This window comes from Panthera uncia (genome assembly GCF_023721935.1).
Source record: "Panthera uncia isolate 11264 chromosome C1 unlocalized genomic scaffold, Puncia_PCG_1.0 HiC_scaffold_4, whole genome shotgun sequence".
Taxonomy (NCBI): Eukaryota; Metazoa; Chordata; class Mammalia; order Carnivora; family Felidae; genus Panthera; species Panthera uncia.
Genome location: NW_026057585.1, coordinates 87508640 through 87532298, shown reverse-complemented (window position 1 = coordinate 87532298; position 23659 = coordinate 87508640). Strand labels below are relative to the sequence as shown.

Here is a 23659-nt window from a genome sequence, read left to right as displayed (position 1 = left end):
AAAAGCAGGTAGGGTGGGCTTCTATCACCTGGGGAATCTGCTGGGGGTTTCTCGAAGTGGAGGCCCCAGTGATGGGCACCAGAGAAGGAAGCTGTTTGGATATTGAACTGAGTGGTTGACACAGGTTAGAAAAAGTCATCCTCTTTGGTTGGGGGGGGCGGGGGGGAGGGACAGGGTGGGGTGAGATAGAGTTTAAAATAGGTGACCTTTCAAGCAGATGTGGGAGGAAGGAAGGGCCCACTGACATCACAGCTGAGAGGCCCAGAGCTCCGTTGTGGTCCAGGGACTGGGGCCACTAGAGAAGGCCCCCGGCCTGAGTCACTCCCACCTGTAAATCAGGAGACCAGGCCAAGCCTGGAGGTGGGGGTGGGAGGGTGGTCCTGGGGGAGTCTGGGGACAGGGAGAGGTGGCAGTGGCTGCCCAGCCTGGGTCCCCCTTCTTTCTTGCCTCAGCCCTCTCCTGCACTTGCCCACTGTATTATGGAGGCCTGGGTAAGACACAGGTCCTCAGTTTCCTCATCTGGGAAATGGGGGGAAGGGAGGAAGGAGGAAGTCCAGGCTTCTCCGCATGCCACGGTTGACCTCACCCCAGCTATTTACCTCATATGTGCCTGCAGTTCTGGAACCAGTCCTGCCTTAGGCTTCCATTTGAGCTCTTTTTCCAGTGCCCCCTACCCTACACACACACACACACACACACACACACACACACACGGCCCTGCCCTCCTTTTCTAAGCTGATGCTCTTCATCCTCCAGGTTCAGGGTGCTGGGTACGGGCAGAACAACAGCATGGGCTTTGGAGCCTGACAGAGCTGCTTCCGGATCTGACTGTCCCTGATTCCCCCCGTGAATCTTCACTCTTTTGACCTCAGCTTCCCTCCCTGTAGAGTGGGTATATCTATTGTTTCTCTGCCTTTTGGCTAAGATCAAGTGTAGAGTGGCTATATCCACCTCCTAGATTGTGGTGAAGGTAAAAAAGCCGATTAGGGAAGTTTGTTTCTTTTGCCCCTTTTTTCCAATTTTTCTTCCTGTGGCGAAATACACAAACCTAAAATGTACCATGTTAACGACTTTTAAGCATACAGCTCAGTGGTGTTCGATACATTCACACTGGGCAGCTCTCACCGCAATCCATCTCCAAACCTTTTCATCTGTGAAACCGAAACTCTCCCCACAGCCCCTGGCAACCTCCATTTGACTTTCTTTTTCTTTTCTTTTTTTTTTTTTCAAAAGATTTTGTTTTTAAGTAATCTCGACACCCTACGTGGGGCTTGGACCCACAACCCGGAGATCAAGAGTTGCGTGCTCCACTGACTCAACCAGCCGGGTGCCCCTCCATTCCATTAGCTCTCCGAATCCCACTACTCTAGAAGTGGAATCACGTGGTATTTGCCTTTCTGTGACTGGCTCGTTTCACTCAGCATCATGTCCCCAAGGCTCATCCACGTAGAAGCATGCGTCAGGATTTCCCTCCTTTTAAAGGCTGCATGGTATTTCATTGGATGCCTATATCGCATTTTGCTTATCCATTCATTCGTCAGCGGGCTGCCGTGTCGCTGGGTAAGACACAGGTCCTCAGTGTCCTCATCTGGGAAGCGGGACATTTGGGTTGCTTCCACATTTTAGCCGTTGTGGCTAATGCTGCTATAAACACTGGTGTGAAAACATTTCTTTGGGACCCTGCTTGCAATTCTTTCGGGCGTACACCCAGAAAGGGAATCACCGGATCAAGTGGTAGTTGAATTTTTAATTTTTTTGAGGAGCTGCCAACACGGTGGCCTACCGCTTTCCATTTCTACCGACGGTTCCTTTGCCCTTTTCCCCTCCCCTAGTTCCAACTACTGCTGCCCTGAAGTCTTTCAAATTTTCTCAGCATGATTGAATGCCAGTAGCACTGACCAGTCCTCGGGCTAGACCACTAGAGAGCCCTTTGACCCCAGCCTGGCTGAAAGCAGAGACCGGTTCCCACACCACAACTCTGCCTCCGGCTCAGACCCGGTAGCAGAGCGGGAAGGTCTACCAAACACCAAGTATGCACCAAGGGCCCTGGCATGTACCTCACATGCATCATCGATTGGCCCCTTCATCCTCATTACTATGCAGAAGTGTTACCATGCCCACCAGGAGAGCGAGCTTTGGGAAGTGTCCTGACTTGCCCAAGCAAAGATTAGGGAGCAACGAGGCTGGAGGAGTGGGAAGGGCCCAGTGTACAAAGGTTCTTGAATACATTTTATCTTGAGGGCAATGGGGAGCCACTGCAGGTTTTGAGACAGGGAGACAACATGATCCGACATGGGCTGAAAGCTGAGCAGGGTTAAGCTAGGTAGGGAGGAAAGGAGAAGGATTATGGTTTGATTTCTGCTTCCCAGAGTGCTAAGGAGGGAGGCTTTACCTTGGTAAAGAGGGAAGGTGATGCAGGCAGGGCAGATGGGGACAGAGCTGGCACGCGTGACCTAGAATGAGCCATTTGAACTTGAGCGGGGAGTGGGGAGCTTGAGGCGATTTCCCGTTGCCTAATGCAAGGCGCAGTGTTGTCTCAGGCACTTACTTTGGTTCTCTGAGTCTCAAGTTCCTCATCTGTAAGAGGCAAGGTCACAGTACGACCTCCTGGGCAGCTGTGGGAGTTAAGTGAGATCACCAACACATGCAAAGCATTTACTTAGGCCAGCCTGGCACACAGCAAGTGCTCGAGAACCACCGAGCCGTTGTGGGAAGCAAGGCACCGAGGCACCGCCATTATTTTTATTGCAACCCTCAGGCTTGGGGGCAGCCTCCCAGGTAGGCTGGGGTCTTCAGCCCCCAGGGAGCGTTCGTTCCCAAGCCTGGCTTATTTCGCGTGGGCTCTGTTGGATGACATTTCTCTGCTTCCTGGTGGGGACGGTGGGAATGGCAGCCACGCATGCAGGTGCCACCTCCCTGCCCACCCCCCCTCCCTCCCCTCCCCTGCTCCTGCTCCTCTCCACCCCGGGTCTATTTCCAGCAGCACGGGCTGCCTGAGGCCAACGCCAGGTGTGGGTGGTGAGTCAGAGCCAGGCTGGCCCTGGGGGCCTAAAGCTGTCACAGCTTCCCTCCCTTGGCCTTTCCCAGCAGCCCTCTGGGCACTTTAATGGGGGAGGGAAGGCCAGACCAGTGCCAAAAGGTCCCTCATCAGTGTTACCAAGAAGACACGGGGACAGCGCCCCAACATGCCCCAGATCTACCTCTCCTGGCTGGAGGTGGGGGCTGGGGCGGGGGGCGAGGCCCATTCAGCTCCTCTCCTGGTGTACCTCCGTCCAGACTCGGCATGTACCAGGGATGGAGTAAGCGTTCGCTGACGGAATGAGCCCACATTCGTACAAGACTTTGGAGGAATGAGATTTGCTTTCGTGAGGACAGAGCATAGGTTCCGGGACAGAAAGGCAGAGTTTATGTGACCCCTGGGCAGGTGGATTTGCCTCTCTGAGCCTCGGTTTGCTCATCAGTGAAATAAGGATAGTGATGTGTACCTTATAAAGGACCGCGGTGAAGTATGTATAAACGAGGCCGGCCTCAGAGAACTAGGCCTTTTACGATATTGATACGAACATCGGTCACATTCTGTGGCAAGTGTATTGCCATATCTGCTCCTCCCTGGGTGGTGAGCAACGCTCATTTTTGCTCCCCCTCGTCAGGCACTGGGCCCGGCACAGAGCCAGTGCCCCGTCCACGTTCGTTGCATGACTGACTGACTCCATCCAAGGCAGGAACTTGTGAGGCTGAATGGTGGTAACGGTAGGCCACAGCAGCCGGGCGCTCACTGTCCCTTCAGCACCTGTACGCCGAGAGCTTTTGTGGCTTATGTCATCAGATTCTCACGGTGCCCCATAAGCAAGGACTGTACTATTACTATCCCCATTTTACAGATAAGGAAACTGAGGTTCAGACGTATTATTAAGTCACTTGCTTATGGTCATGTTGACCTAGAGGTGGAGCTGAGACCAAATACAGGTCTGTTTGGCCTCCCGATGTTCTCGGTGGTCCCAGAAGAGGGAGTTGGGACGGCACTGCTAGTGGATTTCTTCGCTGGTCTGTGCTGCCTTGAGGTAGCCTGAATCTCAGGACCCTAATGGCCTGTCTGCACATCTGTGTGCCCCCACCAGTATGTACTGAGGACTCTTAGAAACGGGACTGTGTCTCCCTCACTTTAGGGACTCCAGGGCTCGGCACAGGCTGTGGGAGGTGCTTAATGGGAGCTTCCCGGGCAAAGGAGTGGTCTTTGGTCTTCTCTGTTGCCTGGGTCCGACACTGTGGAGATGGCATAAACCACTCCACGTGAAGGCACTGAATGTCCGGGCACCAATCCAACACCAGCTGCCAACAGCAGGCACGCGAGCAGGGTCACTACCCCCAGCTAAGCTGGCCTCTTAGAGTCAATACTGTCCTCCATTTCAGAGTCTCTTTGTCCAGCCCCAGGTCAGCTCTCCCTCCCTCAGCCTCCCAGGACTTCGGAGCTCCTCTCCCCGCCCCATGCCCCGCTGCTCTCACACCTGGCCAAGCAGGGACTTGCTTTCGAGGTCACTGAAGCGGCTCTGTGTCAGGTAGGCTGGGCCTTTTACATAACTGCTTTGAGTCTCTGAGCTTTTTTTTTTTTTTTTTAAGCTTATTTTTTTATTTATTTATTTTTAATTTTGTTTTTAATGTTTATTTATTTTTGAGAGACACAGAGACAGAATGCGAGTGGGTTGGGACAGAGAGAGAGGGAGACGAATCTGAAACAGGCTCCAGGCTCTGAGCTGTCAGCACACAGCCCGACGCGGGGCTCGAACTCACGAGCTGCGAGATCATGACCTGAGCTGAAGTCGGACGCTCAACCGACTGAGCCACCCAGGCGCCCCAAAGCTTATTTATTTTTGAGACAGAGAGAGAAGGGAGAGAGGCAGAGAGAGAAGGGACAGAGGATTTGAAGCAGGCTCTGCCCTGACAGCACAGAGCCTGACGCAGGGCTTGAACTCACAGACCATGAGATCATGACCTGAGCCGAAGTCAGACGCTTAACCAACTGAGCCACCCAGGCGCCCCGAGTCTCTGAGCCTTTAGTTGTTGTGATGCCCCAGCTTCTAACACAGTGTCAGACACATAATAGGTGCTCAATACATATTTGAATGACTAAGTCTTTGGGCTCCATGAATCTGCAGGTCTATTGAACTCCGCTGGTAAAACTCTGGATTGATGTGTGTGGGTGACCACGGCATTTCTGAGCTTCTGTTTTCCCATCTTTGAAATGGATAGGTTTGATGGAACCAGCCCTGTCCACCCCAGCGTCCACTGCGGTGTGCTGGACAAACAGTGGACATTCCCACATACAGCCTCCCCCCCCATTCCCTCCCCTCTGTGCACACCCAGATTTTGACGAAACTCAAAAAATCATTGCAGGGGAAGCAAAGTCCTAACGTGATCTGTGATCATCACAATTATTGACCCGGGAACTAGCCGCTCACTCGGGGCTGGAGGTTTACAATCCTCTGCTGCTGGAGACTCCTTTTGTTCTGTCAAGGAAGCAGATTGCAGAGCACAGGGTGTGAATGACATTGTTACAGGACTCGGTTGGTCATCTCTTGATCTACTTAACAACGATTTATGGAGCATCGCTAAGTGCCTGCCCCTTGGGGATGCAACAATGAATGAGTTCTTTGGGAAGTTACGTTCTGGTGGGAGAGACAGGGAATAATTAAAAAAAAAAAAAAAAAGGATACATAGTAAGTGAGAAGATGCCATATTAAGATAAGTGCCACCTAGGAAATCAACAGGGTGCTGAGTTATCTGGGCCAGGGAGTGGGGGTTACCTTAGCAAGGGGTGTGAGTCAAAGTGGGCCCTCAAAGCTTCATGGGAGAGCTTTATCTGAGCTGCACCTAGAGGCTAAAAAGGTGCTGACCTTGCAAAAAGCGGAGGGAAGAGCATGCCAGGCAGAAAGAACAGTCTGTGCAAAAATTTTGAAGGGGAAAGAGGAAATTGTGGATGTTTTAAAAATATTTTTAAAAAAGAAAATCAGGGGCTGGCTCAGTCAGACTCTTGATCGCAGGGTTGTAAGTTCGAGCACCACATGGGACACAGAGGTTACTTTAAAAGAAGAAAACCCTGCAATTCTTTATTGTTAATGCCAGATTAATTTCTTCATGCAACAGACAAGCCCCTGCCCTACTGTGCAGCCGGCCCTGTGCTAGTCCCCAGGGACAAACAGAGACGCATGAAAGGGACATTCTTGTCACACACATCCTGGACCGGGCACCCCACGGAGATGAGCTGGTCTGATGTTTGCGAAGGGCTCCCGGCTTGGATCCTTGGGGAATCCAAATAAACCCCGCAGGTTCTGGCAGCCCAGGCCTCCGGCCAGCCAGGCTCCAGGCCTCCAGAGGAGAGAGGCTGCTGCTTCCTGCCTCTCCCTCCCCCACCCACCTGGGCACAGAGGCTCTTTCGTCCATTGTTCCTGCTTCCTGCCCATCCGTCTCCAGCTGCTGGTCTGAACCCTGCAGATTTACACTGACAAGCGGATGCTTTTACCAGGACCCTCGAGGGGGACAGGGAGGGGAGTGGCCTGGGACTAGAGGGAACTTGGGGGAGGGAGGGCCAGAGCTTTGTGACAAGGAAGAGTTTCCTGCCCTGAAGAGGTGTTAGACCCTGAGGGCTGAGAGGAAGGGAAAAAAGCCTCGGTCCCCAAAGGCTCCCTCATGCTGGGAGACAGAGTGATTAATGACCCCGGACTCGGCAGGGCCTCCATGCCCCTTGGACAGGGTTCAGGTTCAGCAACATCTTCCCCGACCCGATTTTCTGATGCGCAGAATGAGCACTGGACTTGGAGTCAGGAGGCCTGGGTTTCCACCTCCACCAACTCTTAGCTAGCTGACTCAGACAAATTTCTCAGCCTCTTCGGGCCTCAGTTTCCTCATCTGACGGGTGGGCCTAATAATCCATGCCCAGCAGTGTTGTGAAAATGAACGTGATCTTGTAGAATAGATGGTTGCAAAAAGCCATTAAAATGAAACACATTTTCTACCCCTCCACCCGCCCCGCCCCAGGCTCTCTTACCCTACGTAGGGCTCCTGTTGCAAACCGGCTCCTGTTAAGGGGGGGGGCTTGATGGAGCACCTACTGTGTGCCAGCTGCTGTGCCAGTGTTGAAGAGCAAGACTCAGTTCTTGTTCTCAAGGGAGACGGGCGAGGAAACAGACACGTGTCACGTGACTGGTTAAAGCTGTTGAGCATGCCAGCCTGCTTGGGTCTATGTCCCAGTGCTGTCATTTACCCGCTGTGTGCAGCTGTAGGCAAGTCACTTAACCTCTCTGTGCCCCAATTTCCTAAATGTGCAAAATGGGGGCCAGTAATTACCCGCCTCATAAGACTGTGGTCAGGATTAAATTATTTGATGCTTGGTTTTTTTTAAAAATTTTTAATGTTTATTTATTTTTGAGGGGAGGGGGACAGAGCGCAAACAAGGGAGGGGCAGAGAGAGAGGGAGACACAGAATCCGAGGCAGGCTCCAGGCTCTGAGCTGTCAGCACAGAGCCTGATGTGGGGCTCGAACTCACGAACCGCGAGATCATGCCCTGAGCCAAGGTCGGAGACTTAATGGACTGAGCCATCCAGGCACCCCAAATTATTTGATATTTGTAAAGCATTCAGTATAGTATATGTTATATGATATGCCTCAATAAATAAAAGTTATTATTATAGGATCTGCATTTCACCCAGAACGACAGGAGTCTGGTCCCGGAGCTGGAACGCTGGTCGCTGAGGCTGAAGGAAGCCGATGCTGAGTGGGCATGGTTCTCCTTGGCTGGCTGTGTCTGTCTGTCCTGCAGCAGTGTGGGACCACACACCATCGGTCCAGCCAAAGCTGCCACGTGCATGAAGCTGAAGCAGGTCCTGAACCACAGGGTCAGGAGCGTCACAAGGAGAGCGGCAGCCATGCGGTCCCACCAGGCAGCGACACGTGGAAACGTGGCAGCGGTCAGCTCTCGCTCCCAGGGGCTAGGCCACTGCCTAGTGTGGTCTGCACCACGCTGCCGGAGGGGCCGGCTGGGCCGGTCACGCGCTGGCCATACGGGTGTAGACCCCTGCCTAGCGGAGGAAGAACCCTCAACTGGACATCAGCTCCCCCTCTGCCTGGGTGGGAACAAGAAAACTCGAGGAACCCGTTGAGCCCCAAGACAGAGGGAGGACCGGGATCAGAAGGCATTGCATGAGAATAAACTCCCGGAGCCTTCTTCCCCTCTGTACAGTCCAGGGTTTGCAAGGGACGAAGACCCCTCAGCCCTGTTCTACTGACACCTATATAGTCTCTGGAGATAGCGACTCATTTCAGATCACAGCCAACTCAGGAGAAGAGTAGACTCACTGACCACTGCTCTTGCCCTATGGGGAAATGCTGCCCAGGGATCGTTGTTCAGTTGTGACTCAGGAACCACGAGACCTATCGAGTGGGAAATAATCCCATACGTTAATTAAATGACAAACTATCGGGGTGTCTGGGTGGCCTCAGTCGGCTGAGCGTCGGACTTGGGCTCAGGTCATGATCTCGCGGGCTGTGAGTTCGAGCCCCGCATCCGGCTCTCTGCTGACAGCTCGGAGCCTGGAGCCTGCTTCCGATTCTGTGTCTCCCTCTGTCTCTGCCCCACCCCCGCTCATGCTCTGTCTCTCTCTCTGTCGAAAATAAATAAACATTAAAAAAATTTTTTTAAAGAGACAAATTATCATATTAAAAAGAGTCCTTATTAGTGGTGCTGCCGAAGTCAACACAGAGTGGGGAGAAGGTGGCCTGAGGGACCTGCAGCCTAGCCAGCAGCGGAGCTGAGGAAGACGGGAAGAAGAGCTGAGCCTTAAACGATGAGTGTGAACAAAGTAGCAATAGGAACCTCCTCCCGCCCCCGCCAGGAGAGGACGCATCGGGGGTGAGAAGCAGCACTGGATGCTCCAGGGACCTGCAAGGGAAGGGAAGATTCAGCCGGAGGCACAGTGGCAGATGAGGCAGGGATGGAACTCGGGTCCTGCCAGCCACGCTAAGCTGTCGGGTCACGATGCTGTAGACAAGCAGAGGGTTGTAAGCAGCGGAGGGACAGAGCAGATGTTGAGTTTTGCAAACCGCCCTGGTTGAGGTATGGCAGATGGATTGGAAGGGTGGAGCCTGAAGACGGGGAGATCACACAGGAGGCTGTTGCAGTGCTGCTGTGGGTAGTGAAAGGGAGGAAAGGTTTCCTGCGCCTTGGGGGTGTTAAGTAAGAAAAATACTCCTAAAGGGCCTAGCACAGCGCCCGGCGCATAGTAGGTGCTCACAGCTCGCAGTAAATGTAGCTAAACGCTGAGGGTCTGGACTAGGGCAGCGGTGGTAGGAATGGAGTAGGGGATTGGCTTGAGAAACACTGAGAAAGGCAAAGCTGCAGGAATCATCGACTGGCTGGCTGCAGGGGTGAGAAAAGAGGGGTCCGAGAATCCCTTCAATATTTACGAAGCACCCACCATGCCTGGGAGGCTGCTTTTAGCAGATGATCCAGCTTCCCGCATCCACCAACTTTTTGTGGAGCACCTACTATGTGCAAGGCACCTTCCTAGGTGCTGATGCTATAAAACCAAGCAGAGCTGGCCCCTGGTCCCCTGGAGCTCACCAATAAGACTTCATTAACAGTGGAAGGACCCGAGGCCTCTAGGGCCTCTGGAGCTGCCTTCTGGCAGATTCTCTTGGTGATCGCCAGGCTTTTCAAACTTCACACCCCCCAAACCGGAGTCCCACACCTGCCCTTCCCGCCTGCGCGTTTCCCCACCCCAGGAAGTGACACTACCACCCACCAGGTGCTCAGGCCAGATGCCTGGGTGGCCCTCCTAGTGCCTTCTCTCTCTCTACCCTCTAGCCCACCTCCAGCCCAACCCATCTGTAGCTCCCGTGAAATGGATTTCCAAAACCCACTTTGAGTCCCTTGAGTTCTCTCCCCATCTTAGTCCAGGCCACCGGGACTGCCACGGGATGCCATTTCCACTGCGTGGCCGGTCTCCTTGCTGCTTGAGCCTCCCCTCATTATTCCCCACAACAGGCAAGAGCAAGCTTCCTTCTTTTTTCAAGTAATCTCTGCGCCCAATGTGGGGCTCGAACTCACAGCCCCAAGATCAAGAGTTGCGTGCTCTACCGACTGAGCCAACCAGGTGCCCCAAGTACAAGCTTCCTAAAAGGCAAACCACATCTCCTGATGCCACTGCTGAAAACTTCGCTTTAGTAGCTTCCCACTGACCTGGAATCAAATCCATGAACCTAAGAAGCCCCCCAAGCCAGCACAGGCCTGGCCCTGCCCTCTTCCCAGCCCCTCCTACAAGTCCACACCCCTTCCCTCTCTGCCCAGCACTGGTCTTCCAGCTTCCAGATCCGCCAAGCTCCTTTCTACCTCTGGGCCTTTGCACATGCTGGTCTCTCTCCTGGAGATGCCCTTCCCCCCATTCTTTGCTGTGCTCATTCCTGCTCACTGTCCAGTCCCAGCTTCAGGGCCCCCTCCTTCCAGAGGTCTCCCTGACCATTTCAGTCTCGCCCGTTCCTCCTCATCTCCGTACTGTTTGTTTCTCTTGGAGCACTTTTCCCGGTTTGCAATTATTTTATTTGTCAACTTTTGTTATCTGTCTCCCTGCTCCTTGGACTAGGATCCTTGAAGGCAGTGTCCTCCGTCCTGGCCCTGGTGTTCCGAGGGGCACCTGCCCACCCCCCTAACTAACTTTCACTGAACACTGAGTTCCAAGGGTCCAGCCATCTTGCCAATCCCCCACAGCACCCCCCAAACTCCCCTTTTGTTCAAACAGGTGGAACTCTCTCCTCTCCCCCGCCTCAGCGGAATAACTTGTGGGTTATCTTGTCATCTATCAATCTCTAATAAACCGAGTTATTTTTAGAACAGGTGAAAGCAACGATCTCACATCTCTGAGAAGATTTTCCACTCCCATCTGACTTTCTACTACAATTTGGTTTCCTGTGGTGGTTGCGGAGGCTGTTAAGCTAGCAGGCTTTGTTATTCTGGGGTTCAGAGAAGGGCCTACAGAGAAAACCTAGCCTCCCCTCACACCCCTCCACCCTGCACCCTGCATGGAGAGAGGAACCCGGTGCCTGGGGCAATCCCCTGGCAGAGGACTCTGGGAAGCCTGGAGGAAGCCTGACACTCACTGTGTGTCATTTGCCTTGTCACTTTCCCTTTCTGAGCCTCAGTTACTCCTCTGAAAAAGGAGGGTGTGGGAGGGTTAATCACTAAAGACCTCTGACTGGTAAGATTTGGATAGAACCATGAGCCAGTGGGGTTTTTTTTCCGTCCCTGGACATCAATTAGATGACATCAGTTCTTTCTATGAATGAAATGTAGTCAGTGCCTCTTACAGCACATATGCAAATATATGTAAATTAATACAAAATAAAGGACCCCCAAAAGCTTCTGTTCATAGAACCGAGGTCTGGTCAGACCTGGGGTGGAGGGGGAAACTTAGCTCATGCTTTCACCCTCCTTGAATGCCTCCCCCCATCCCCCACCCTACAGAGAAGGACCTGAGAAGGACCCCGGGAAGGAAGGTGACTGGCCTAGAGTCATGCAGCCAAACACTGACAAAGTGTTTCAGCGGCCAGGTCTCTACCCTGGCATTTTTCTCACCGGCCCTTCCTTCTGTTCAGCCCAGGCCTGGGGCTAGAACCTAGCTCTAAGGGAAGGGAGGTGCAACCTGTGGCCAGGACAAGGTGCACTGGAATAAACTTCATAATGAAGTTCTACCAAAACACCCTGTATGCAGATCGGGGAGAAGTCCTTTTGGTTATGTGATCAGGGTGAAGAGGTCCTTTGAGTCACATGTTGAAAAACTGGGATGTAGGGAGATGATTCCCTGTAGAGGGGACCGTGTACCCCAAGGAGCAGATGCCGAAAACAGGAAAGCACCGTCATGCTCCGGCGTTCCTGCTTATAAAGACAAGCCTCCATGGTGTCCCCTGCCAACCAGAATGCGACCCCCCCCCGTCTCTTTTAGATGGAAATTCTGGAACCTCCCCTGCCTATAGGATAGTGCACATGTAGGGAGATAGTGAGGAACGAGCCTGGATAGCTACCTGGGGACCAACATGTCCAAAGTCTGAAATGGTAAGCTAGGGAATCATCCGGACTTTGTTCTGAGAGCAATAGGGAGCCACTGAAGGTTTTAGAACAGTGAGAGAAGTCATCAGATTCATATTTAGGATGACCCGATTGGTGCTGGCAGCAGAGAAATCAGTTCGAAGACTGGGGACAATAGTCCCAGTGGTAAAGGGAAAGACCTGAACCGGGCCAGGGAAGCAAGAGTAATGCAGGGATACTTGTCTGAATGGTGTAGTCTGAGCCTGTTTTGGATAGGGAGGCAAGGGAGAGGACTGAGAACAGTGAGTCTGCTTAATCCGGAGAGGAAGGGAGCTGAGGCCTCTCCTTTCCATCCTTCTCATGACTGGCTATTTCCCCAAGCTGGTGCCCAGGCAGGCAGGGAAGGGGGTGCCCAGGTCAGTGGGGCTGCTGCCTGCCAGGAATCCAGGACAGAAGGCAGCTTGACTTTGTTCTCTGGGGACTTTTATTCTATTTCTCTAACTTGTTAAGGAAAGACCTGGGAGCCTTAGGGGACCACAAGTCAAGTATTTCCCAAACATTTATTTAGTACTCACTAGGGCAAAGTATTAGTGTGGGGGACAGACATGCCGAGGCCAGATTTCCTAAATCTCAAACTGTGACGTGAGATGTGCATAGGATTTTTTTTCCCCCAGATCTGACATTTATCTATATGACAAGCACTTTAAGGACATCTGTTATAGGTTGGGTTACGTCCCCACAAAAGTTATGTTGAAGCCTCGACTCTCAGCACCCCAGAATGTGACCTTATTTGGGAAGAAGGTTGCTGCAGATGTAATTACTTAAGATGAGGTCGTATTGGAGCGGGGTTGGCCCTTGGTCCAATCTGACCGGTGTCCTCCTAAGAAGAGGAGAGAACCACACAAGGGGAACCCTGTTGTTGACAGAGGCAGAGATGGGAGTGATAGAGCTGACCACCACGGAATGCCACAGACTGATGGCCACCAGAAGCTAGTGGAGGCAAGGAAGGTTTCTACCCAGAGTCTTCGACAAGGTGACCCTGATGGTACCTCGATTTCAATCCTCGAACCTCCAGAACAGAGAGTGAATAAGTCCGTGTTGTCTTAACCCCAGCTTTGCTTTGCGGTACCTTGTCACAATGGCCCTAGGAAACGAATAACACACTGAAATCAATCACATTTAACTTCGGCCACTGCCCCCACTGATCACCACTTGAAAGGCGGGGGCCTTTCTAGAACAGACACGCCCGTGCCACTCCTTTGTTCAAAACGTGTCCACAGCTCCCCAGTGCCCCGGGCAACGCTTGGAGGGACTCCTTGCCTGGGCCCCACATGCTCCCAGCCTCTCATCTCTGCCCTTTGCCCTCTGCTATCAGCATTTCCTCGGGCCCTTCCTCTTATTACCCCCCCCCCCCCCCGCCGCCACCACCACCTGTTCCCCCTTCCCTGTCTTCGGTAGAGCGGTTAAGAGCAGAGTGCCTGGTTTTGAATCCCGGCTTCCCCATTGCCCAGTGTCCGGCAGTGGCACCTTGGGCAACTTTTTGTCTCAACGCCTCAACTTTCTCACGTGTAAAACGGGAATACTAGCCGTTCCTATTTCAGAGAATGGAAAGGCACCTTGAAAGGGCTTAGTCTTTTGACCTGGCACACGGAGGAGCAGTCATATTACCTCCCTCATGCTTGGTGTGCTGTCTCCCAGAAGCCCTCTCTGCCCACCGTCCCCCCCACCCCCCACCCCAGGGGATTGTGTCACCCACGTATTGTACCTGTCTCGTCATATTTCTGTCCTCACCAGGTTGTGCACTTCTCTGGGCAGGGAAGAGGCCATCCTGCATGCCTGCATCTGAGCATGCAGCAGGAGCGCAATAAATGCTTGCTGCGGTAACTACCGAGCAGAGCGAATTGGCCAAGGGGATCTGGGAGGTAGGGCGTGGGGACAGCTTTCATAGGACAGTCGGCCCATCTGTCTGGAAGTGAAAGTTGTATTGTTAGTTCTGAGAGCATGAGAAAGAAAGCGAGAACCAGAGAGAAAAAGGCAGTGGGCAGAGGGCAGAGCCCGCGCCCCGCTCCGGCACCCCGACCTTGCCCACCAACCCCAGCGCATCCTGCCCCTCCCCCGTTGTGCCCCTCCAAATGCTCACCCACGCACACCTACCCCATCCCCAGCCAGCGGCTTCCTCTGACACACATTTTCCATTGCTGGGCGGGGCGGAGCCCTTCCAGGTGAAAACAATCTCCGGGGTTTCCTTTTCAGGGTCCTTCCCCCAACGTTCCCGTCCCTGCCGAACCTACCTGTCAGCAGCCCCTGACTTCAATGGCACAACATCGGCCTGGGGCCAGAACATTCAAGGCTACGTGAGGTGCCGCCTGGTGTCTCAGATCGGGTTCAGAATGGTGACTCAGGATGCTGGCTCCGCTGCACTCGAGCTGTGTGACTCTAGGCAGGCCCCTTCCCCCCTCCGAGCCCCCTTTTCTGTAAAAAGGGGTGGTGATGCCAGTCCTCCGGAACTGTGGTGGGTTTTCCGTGGGACGATGGGAAGAGCACGAGAAAGCTCTACCAATCTGATTGTCCGTGGGGACAGCGCAGGCGTGCCGTGGCAACAGGGAAGTTCCCCTTCCCCAGGCCCAGGGCCGTGCCAGGCACTAAGGGGTTGAGAGCGCTTGGCCTCCAGTGTTGCTGAGTATGGATGGGGAAGTGGGGCCTAGAGTCTGGCGGAAAGAACAGGGAAATGGGAGTGAGACCTGAGCTCACCCCCGCCCCCCATGACTCTGTGACTTGGCATGTCTTTTCTCCTCTCTAGACCTCGGTTTCCCAGACTTAGCATCGCGGGACTAACTCTGATGCCTGTCTAGGTCTTCCAGGTCTGAAATCTCAGACCTCCTAGAACCCTCCACCACCACATTCACCTCCCTCGCGTAGACGAAGCGTCTGCCTGCCTCCCTGGGTTTGAAGGAAGATCGCAGTCTTACTCGTTGCACACTGAGCATCCAGCACAGGACCAGGTGCAGAGTCAGTGGTGAGGGATGGGGGGGAGGGGGGGGACAGGACTGGAGGGAAGTGAGTGAATGGGGAGAGGGGGGAATGAGGGAATTGGGAGATGGATGCTGGAGGAGTGGACAGTGGACGGATGGATGGTTGGATGATGATTCTACCGGCAGGTGGACAGCTGATGAAAGTGAATTGGTGGGTGTTGAATACTCAGCTACTGATCACGGTTTTTAGCATCACACACACCCCGGGCTTGCCAGGGACCTCCCCTACTCGCAGCCAACGTTCCATGGCTCTGGTTTCTCCTCCAAAGCACGGACGTGGGTCTAAGAATCCTCCCAGGACTCTCTCCACACGAGAGCCTGGATAAGCTGCCCATCACAAGGCCTTACCGGGCTGCCCGGGTGGCTCAGTCGGTTAAGCATCTGACTTGGGCTCAGGTCATGATCTCACAGTTCGTGGGTTCGAGTCCCGCGTCGGGCCCTGTGCTGACAGCTCGGAGCCTGGAGCCTGCTTCGGATTCTGTGTCTCCCTCTCTCTCTGCCTCTCCCCGACTCACGCTCTGTCTCTGTCTCTCAAAAATAAATAAATATTAAAAAAAAAAGAAGAAGAAGAAGGCCTTACCTTTATCATCCCATCGAAATTTCCCCCGCATCGGTGTGAAAATGACAGTGACTTATTCACTGTGACCCTACATACGCAGGAGTGGGTGTTTCTGGATGATACGGCGTTTTGCCTAGGGAGGAACCGCTGAGTGTGGTGGAGGCGAAGACGCCAAGTTGACCTGCTGGCTACCGTCTGGTGAGCCTAGTCTGTTACCTCTGCAGACCTCCCGTCCAACGCAGGCCGTGCCTTCCAGCCATTAACAGCTCCCCCGGCAAGAGACTCTTACAACTCACCAGTCGTCCCCAGTTCTCTCCTGCCAGCCTATCTTCACGCCCTCCCAGGCACCCTAGACCCAACAGGGGTCAGAACCCAGTTTGGTGGGTTACCCTCCCCCACTCTGTCCCATGGACTCAACCGATGTAGAAACATTACAGGATTTGGGGTCAGAGGTGAAGTTCACCTCAGGTGAAGTTTTAACTTTTTAGCCCTCGGCCAAGTCTTCACTCTGGGGAGCAGGGGTTGGCCCAGAGACGGAACAGGGCAGCGGGAAGAGACAGGCTTTGGAGCTACGGAGACGTGGGTTCACATCATGCCCCCATCGGGGAGTGGGACCTCGGACAAGTGACTTAACTCCTGAGTCTCTGCTTCCTCATCTGTAAAGTGGGGGGAAACAGCCCCCTGTGGCTCCTGAGCACCTGAAACGGGGACCGGCCGAGCGGAGACGTGCCGTGCATGTAAAACACGCACTGGACTGTTTAAGACTTAGGGGAAAAAATGTTAAAATTCTTAAGGACTTTTGTATCACTTTTAAGTGATATTATACATTGATAATACCTTGAAATATTGGGTTAGACAAAATGTTATTAAGAATTTTTTTTACCTTTGAGGAGGTCCCTCTGCTATGCAGCCTTCCCAGCCTCCCTCAGAGTTTGAGGGTTTCTCTTGCCTCAGGGTTTGAACACGCTTCTATAACGGCTTCTTAGCAAATATTGTGGTTGTCTGTTTAGGCGTCTGTCTCCCCATCTAGTCCATGAACTCCTTGGGGTCAGGAGCTCTAGCTCGGTTATCTCTGCTCCCGGCTGCCTGTACGGGGCCCGGCACACAGCAGATACTCAGCCAAAGTTACTCAAGTGGATACGTATGTACATGTGAAAGCAGGGTGAAGTTTTGCTATTCTACCTGGAGTCCTTGACGAATACAACAGGATACAGGTCACAGTAAAACCATGAGCAGGGCCTTGGCAGGAAACAGACGGTACACTCAAGTTGAGAAGTTTGAAGAGGGTTTAATCAAGAGACTATTACCAAAGTCGCAGGCAGGATTCAGGGAGACCGGGAGGGATGGTGCAGTATCCCAGGGCTGGCCACAGCGGGGGGGCCGTTACCACCCATGGCCTGAAGGGTGAAGAGGGAGAAGCGACCCGGACTCAGGGCCAGAGATGTATGCACGGGGTCGCCTACCAGGAGCCAGAGCCTTTGGGTGAGGGACACAGCCAACCCGTGCGACCCTGTAGCAAGGGGCTGGGGGAATCACTATGCCCCATTCTCCACCTGCCCTCTGCCTTCCTGCCCCACCCAACCAGAACCAGAGGGCAAAAGAGGCCATTGATGGCACCCCAGAGTTCACCTGCCAGGGCACAGAACAGGATGGAGAAGGGCAGAGGGGAGTTCTAGAGGGGCAAACAGAGAAACGCAGCACTGTGGAGAACATTATACCCCTGGGATCTTTGAAGGCCTCTGGACATCTTTATAGAGGGCAAGACACGGTCACCACCAACCACAATCATTAGGTAAACAACTACTGTGTGCCGGGTGCTGTGCTAACCCATTTTCCAGGCTCAGAGAGTGCAAGGAACTTGCCCGAGGGTACACAATAGGAAATGGTGTAGCCGGGAATGGAACGCGGGTCGGCCCCCAAACTCAGGTTCTCATCACCTCTTCTCAACTACACATCAGGCACTGTGCTGAGTACTCTGTCTGCATTATCTCTAATCCATCAAAATTCTGCAGGGTCATGTCCTTTTCCTGTCTCAGAGAGGTCGAGTGATTTCTCCAGGGCCACACAGCTCGTGGGGGATGGGAGTGAGGCAGAGAGGCAGGGTTGGTGAGTTTGCCATTAATTAGAGCAGGTGAGTGGCAGATTGCATGGTGGCAGCCTCAGGGATTATTTTAGCCCCAACGGGTAGAGCCACCTCTCACCAGGTGCCTCCTAGAGTCACTCCCCAGCTGCAACCACAGGATTTAGATTTGCAGAGCTGGGCAGGGCCCTCAGCATCCTCTAGGCTGACTCTCGCCTGTGACTCTAAAACTAATAATAATTACGGCAGCGGCAGCCGTGGCTTCCAGAGCCCCTGATATGTTCATTCGTTGTCTTTCTCTACACGGTCACTAAATCTGACCATGACTTTTCCTGTGGGCTGTATGCTGTCTGGAGGCAGGTACCGTGGGCTGTTCAGCTTGCAGAGCAAGAACTGAGGCTGAGAAGGAAAGGGCTTGTCCACAGTGACGCAGCAAAGCAGACCCTATGCAGCCAGACCTCCCCCCGGGGCAGCGTATGCCCCTAAGAAGAGCGCCGGTTTTGGAGTGGGACAGGCTGGGTTCGGCCTGGCTCTGCACCTGCCGGATGCACTGACCTTGGGCAAATCACTCTTGGGTGTCTTCATCTCATCTGTAACACAGGGGTGGCAGTATGCACGCACGCGGCGTGGTGAGGATGAAGTGAGTTATTGTACATAAAGCCCTTACAACGGAGGCTAGAACACAACAGGCATTATCACCCCCTCCTAGTCCACCGAGTTTTCCCACCCCGTCTGGGGAGGCTCTTAAAGTCGTGCTCTTGGGTGACCCTGGCTTTGGTAACCGACTGAGCAGCGGCCGTGCCCTGCGTGGTACGCGCTCTTGCTTGCCTCCTCCGGCGCTCACCATGCCCCCATTCCCACTTTGCAGGCAAGGAAACTGAGGCCCAGAGAGAGCTAATGACCTGCGCAGGCCTTCACACCTCAGAAATCGCAGCCAGGACGGCCACACCCAAGTCGAAGCCCGTAACCCCCCCTCTGCCAACTGCAGGAAACCCAGATTGTTATGATTATTGGTATTGTTGTCCAAAACAATACTCTAGACGGGCGACAATACAACAATCATGGAGGGTGCTTATTTCCATGGGCTCCACAGTCATCCCGCCGCCCCCGTGGAGGGGGCCTGGAGCTTTAAGAAGAGGCTCCTTGAGCAGGATGAACAAACAAGCAGTGAAAAGCTCACAGCTGGGCCCCAGGTGCTGGGAGAGAGAGTGGGGCAGGAAGCGGGCAGGCCATTTCTTTCTTTCCTCTTCTTTCTTATTTGTTTGAGAAGCAACTTTACTTTCTAAATCGGTCATTGTCACCCGTTGGCCCCCGCCCCACCTGGGCCAGGGCCTCTGGTGACAGGGGCTCAAGAGGAAGCTCTAGGGGGCAGGAGGGACGAGGGCACTAGGTGTGGCAGAGCCAGGGGGGCCCAGCTGGACTTGGGGGGGATGAGGAGCTCTTCCCCGGCAGGGGCTTCATGGATTCCCTGCAAGTGACCTGGCAGGCAGTGCCTGGCTGCGGTGTGATCCTTCAGGTTCAGCTGCCAGGCGCCCCTCATAAACAGGGAGGTATCAGGGCAATAGTTAAGGGGCATGGCCCTGGCATCATCAGACCCGTGTGGCTTCTAAGCTCTGTGACCTCACCTCTCCGAGCCTCTGTTTTCTCACCTGTAAAATGGGAGGGGTTGTTGTGACAATTAAGCATAATTAAATAACATGACCAATGTAAACCACGAAGCACATTTACTAGCATTTAGCATATTCACTAGCTGGAGATTTACTTGAGAAGCCGACAGCTATCGGGGACTTAACAACGTGCCAGGCACTTGTCAAGCGTCCTAAACGTATTCATTCACTTCATCAGCACCGTAACACTCTTTCCACTTAACAGATGAGAAAACTGAGGCACCGGAGAGGCCGAGCGTGTTGCGCACACAGGGGCGGATCCACATTTTGCAGGATGTGAGTAGAGCGTATACCACACTGGGGAACCCCGGTAAGAAAAATAATAGGAAATTATGAATACAAAATGATGCACAAGGCCTCGCAAGGGAGCGACCCAAGGCATAAACTTCATGAGCCTGACCTTCAGTCTCCCTCTAAGCTCTAGACCACACAGCTAGCAAGTGGCGGAGCCCAGGTGGCCAGGCTCCGGAACACGCAGTGCTATAAAGGCAGTATTAATAGTAGACGAGACAGGAGGCCTCTACCAAATGTCATACAAGGTGCCAGCAAATAAGAGGCAAGACTTTCACTGTGCTTGCTGTGTGCCACACGCTTCTAATTTAACCCTCCAACAACACAGCGAGGTGGGCAACATTATTACCATCCCCATTTACAGACGAGGAAACTGAGGCTCAGGGAGGACCAGTGCCTTGCCTGAGGGCACAGATCTAAGAAGGGACAGAACAAGACTCGAACCCAGGCAGCCGGACTGCAAGGGCTCTTTGTTTAGCCACTGTGAGAACTGTTACCTCGCTCATCATTGGGGATCAGCCCCTCCAGCCGTCACCCTTCAGCTCCCTCGGCAAGTCCTGCCATCTTTTACCTGACAGCAGATTGGGGCGGGGACAAGACACCCTGGCTTTGGAGTCAGAAATGCCCGCACACTAGTCCTCACCTTGTTGCTTCCTAGCCGGGAGCCCCTGAGGCAGACTTTTCCCATCTCTGAACCTCAGTTCTCTCTTCTGTGAAATCGGATTGTATGATTTATAGGGCGGGGGAGTCTGGATGCACGATTACTTGGTACGCTTTGTAATGTGCTATCAGTAAACCAGGTCTTATCTGTGCGTACTTCTAGGTCTCCTGGCTGCCGTGGATAATACTTCACAGGGTAGTCTGGAAGACCAGAGACAGGCAGATGAAGTGCCTGGTCCGCACTAGGTGTTCGGCACTGGGAGAGATTGCCGCCCTGTAGACAGAGGAGAGGTCATTTGTGACGAGAGGACTTTGGAATGGAGAAAGAGCACAGGACCAGGTGTCGGGCAACCTGCGTTCTAGATGGCTCTCCGCGACCAGCTCGTTGTGTGGCCTTGGACCAGTCACTTCCCTCTTTCTGGGCTGTTTCCCTATTTGTAAGTTACATGCGTCATCCCCCCAATGCATGAATGAAATAGTCTCTAAGGGCCTTAAGAGATCGGATTTCTGCATAAGAGCACAGGACTGTCTTCTGGGGTCCTCTGAGGGCTCTTCCTGTGGAGGCTCCCCACTTCCCTTGGGGTGCTCTTCATGACTACCCTTGAGGCAGAGAGGAGGGTTTGCAGTGAACTCTCACAGCTCATCGGCTCCAACAGAACCATGGTGTTGTGGCTTAGCATGTGGGCCCTGCAGCCAGACGGTCTCGATCTAACAATCAGTTTCCTCATCTGTAAAATGGGGATGAAGATAACAGACTTCCTTGTCCCCATTTTACAAATAAGGAGAGGTAGGTTCCAGGGGGCGCCACACTTGCTGGAGGTCACGGCTCCCACCTCATGTTTGTTCTACTGTCCCTGCCCCACACTCTCAGAGGCGTGACGTTCCCTGTGCGGGAATCCTGGCTCCCTCTCTCCCTCCCGGACGGTTGGGTCACACTTTTTCCCCTCTGCCTGACCTCCTATCTCTCCTCTCTCCTCCATCCAGTGGGGTCAGGCCCCTGGGCCAGGCCCGGTGCCCCCACTTACAAGCAAGTGACTCTGAGCAAGCCTGGGCCCCCCGCCCCCATCCACGTAACAGGGACAACGCCCCCTACCTCATGCGTGGAAATAGATACCCGACCTAGTACCCGATCCTCTATGAACACTTGTGAAATGTCAGCTGTTTCCGTCCTTCACCAGCGTCCTTCAGACCCAGGTCAAATTCTGCCTTCTCGGGGCGCTGCCCTCGCGCCTCCACAGGACCGAGTTTCTCTGGGCTCCCACAGCCCAGTCCCTATGGTGCTTATGACCTTACAGCCTAACTATTAGCTGTGTCTGTCCCACACTACCTCAGACTCTTGCGTTCTAGCCTTCTTGCCATCTGCTGTGTCTGGCATAGGGACCGGTATACAGCAGGTGTTCCATTAAAGACTGACTGAATGAACGGTATCTCAGTGATGCTGAATTTATCAGCGTACTTTCCGCCCTCCCAGGACAGCAGGAATCTGCGTGCCATTATTACCGCCGTATCTTCCACCAGCACCTTACGTGGCTCCCATTTATTGAGCCCTTACCAGGTGCCAGGCACCGAGGTAAGCATTTCTCAGCGCCAGCTCACTCATGCCCCTCAGCCACGGCTGGGGGGAGTGTTCTGTTGGAATCCTCATTTCCCAAATAGGGAAACAGGCTCTGCTGGGGGCAGGGGGTAGCACCTGTATTGGCTGAATTGGGGGGGGGGGGGGGGGGCCTTTCCACTTGGGTGGGTGGAGCCCAGAACAGCAGGAGCCTGTCGTCCCTTCCAGAACTTGCCTCTGCCCGTTCCTTCCTTGCAGAACTTCTCTCCTGCCTTGAAGACCCAGAACCCCTCTCATACTCCTCAGTCTCCTTCCCAAGTTCTGTTCAACATCGGTGTTCCCCAGGGTTCTGCCCTCAAGCCTCGGGCTGAACGGAGGCAGGGATGTAGTTCGTCGTGCCCATCTGGCGTATCCCCAGTCCTTCTCATTTCCTGTCCATGGGGGCCGGCGGGATGTCCATCACAGGGCCCTACAAGCTGGGAAGGGCAAGGAGGCCAACCACAGTGCCACATTCTCCTTGGTACAGTGACTGGGCGGGGGCTGGGCGGGTGATGCCCACTGGGTCAATCAGAGCCCTTCCTGGGACTGTCGGTCCACACAGCCAGTAGGGCCACTGGCCTTTCCTTCTGAAGTGTGAGCTGACAGTGTGTGGACATGTGAGCATCCTTCCTGGGACTGGAGAGGGCCCGTCTGCCGTGGGCTAGAAAGAGGCCCATTCTTAAAGACAGGCGGAAACAAACAGAACTGACTGATGGGGTGGAGGGGAGATAACACAAGGAGCCCCCTGAGGGTAGAACCTTCCTCTCCACCCTATTAGGAACCCTGGATCCAGCAACGCCTGAAGTTGACATGCCCTTGTAACTCCAAGGTAAAGGAGCCACTAAATTCTCAATCTCTCCTTTTCCTTTTCAATTTTTCCCCCCTTAGCCTGGTTTGAACTGAGTTTCTGTCACTTACAACCGAAGCTTCCTAATACAATATTCTCTCTTCTCTCTCCCTCTAGCCTCCTGTGGATGAGGTTGGGCCTTATCTACTCCCACATCCAGGGGCCTAGTACAGAGAGCTCTTGAAGAAATGGATGTCTGACAGGTACCCTGAAGGTGACCTCACCCTGCTCCTTTCCTGGGTCCCCCATCCCAGTTAATGCTGTCACTGTCTACCTCAGGTTCCAGAGCCAGAAAATTCAGTTGTCCTTACCTTCTCTCCCCCAAACTGTTCTACTGTAAGTATTGCTGTTCTGTTTCAGAAAGCTCTCTCCCATCTGTCCCCCTGTCCTGCTCCCTTGCCATTGCCTTCGTTTAGACCACCTTCAACTCACTGTGACAACTTCAATCAGTCCTCTCTTTTTCCTTCCTTTTATCTGTCCTCTCTACCTACTGCCACAGCGATCTCTCTAGAACCCACACCTGATGACATCGCTCCCCTGCTTCGAACCCTGCAGGGTTCCCCATCAACCTCAGGAGAAGTCACACTCCCTATGGTGGCACCGAAAGCCCTGCCCTGTTTCCTCCCTCCCGCACCCCTCTTTTCCCACCCTGCATCTCAGACACATTTCATGCCCTTTCCCTGAACACACTACATACTTTCTTGTCCCCAGACTCTTCTGCTAGAACTGTCTCTGCCCGGAATGTGTGTCCGCTTCTCCCCACCTGAACTCCAACCATTCCTCAAAGAAGTCCTCCTCCCTGTATCCGCCTACCCTACCCCTAGGGAGTGCACTCCCCAACCCCTCAGTGCTCCCACCACA

General features: G+C 53.7%; 1 long non-coding RNA gene across 1 annotated transcript; it reads right to left on the bottom strand.

Annotated features, from left to right (window-relative positions):
• Window positions 1-5418: 5418 nt before the first annotated feature.
• On the bottom strand, window positions 5419-23653 carry LOC125912973 (uncharacterized). The gene is made up of 3 exons (XR_007454888.1): window positions 13837-23653; window positions 13121-13215; window positions 5419-5504 (listed from the first exon to the last, which is right to left on the bottom strand). It is a non-coding gene; the product is annotated as an uncharacterized LOC125912973 (long non-coding RNA).
• Window positions 23654-23659: the final 6 nt, after the last annotated feature.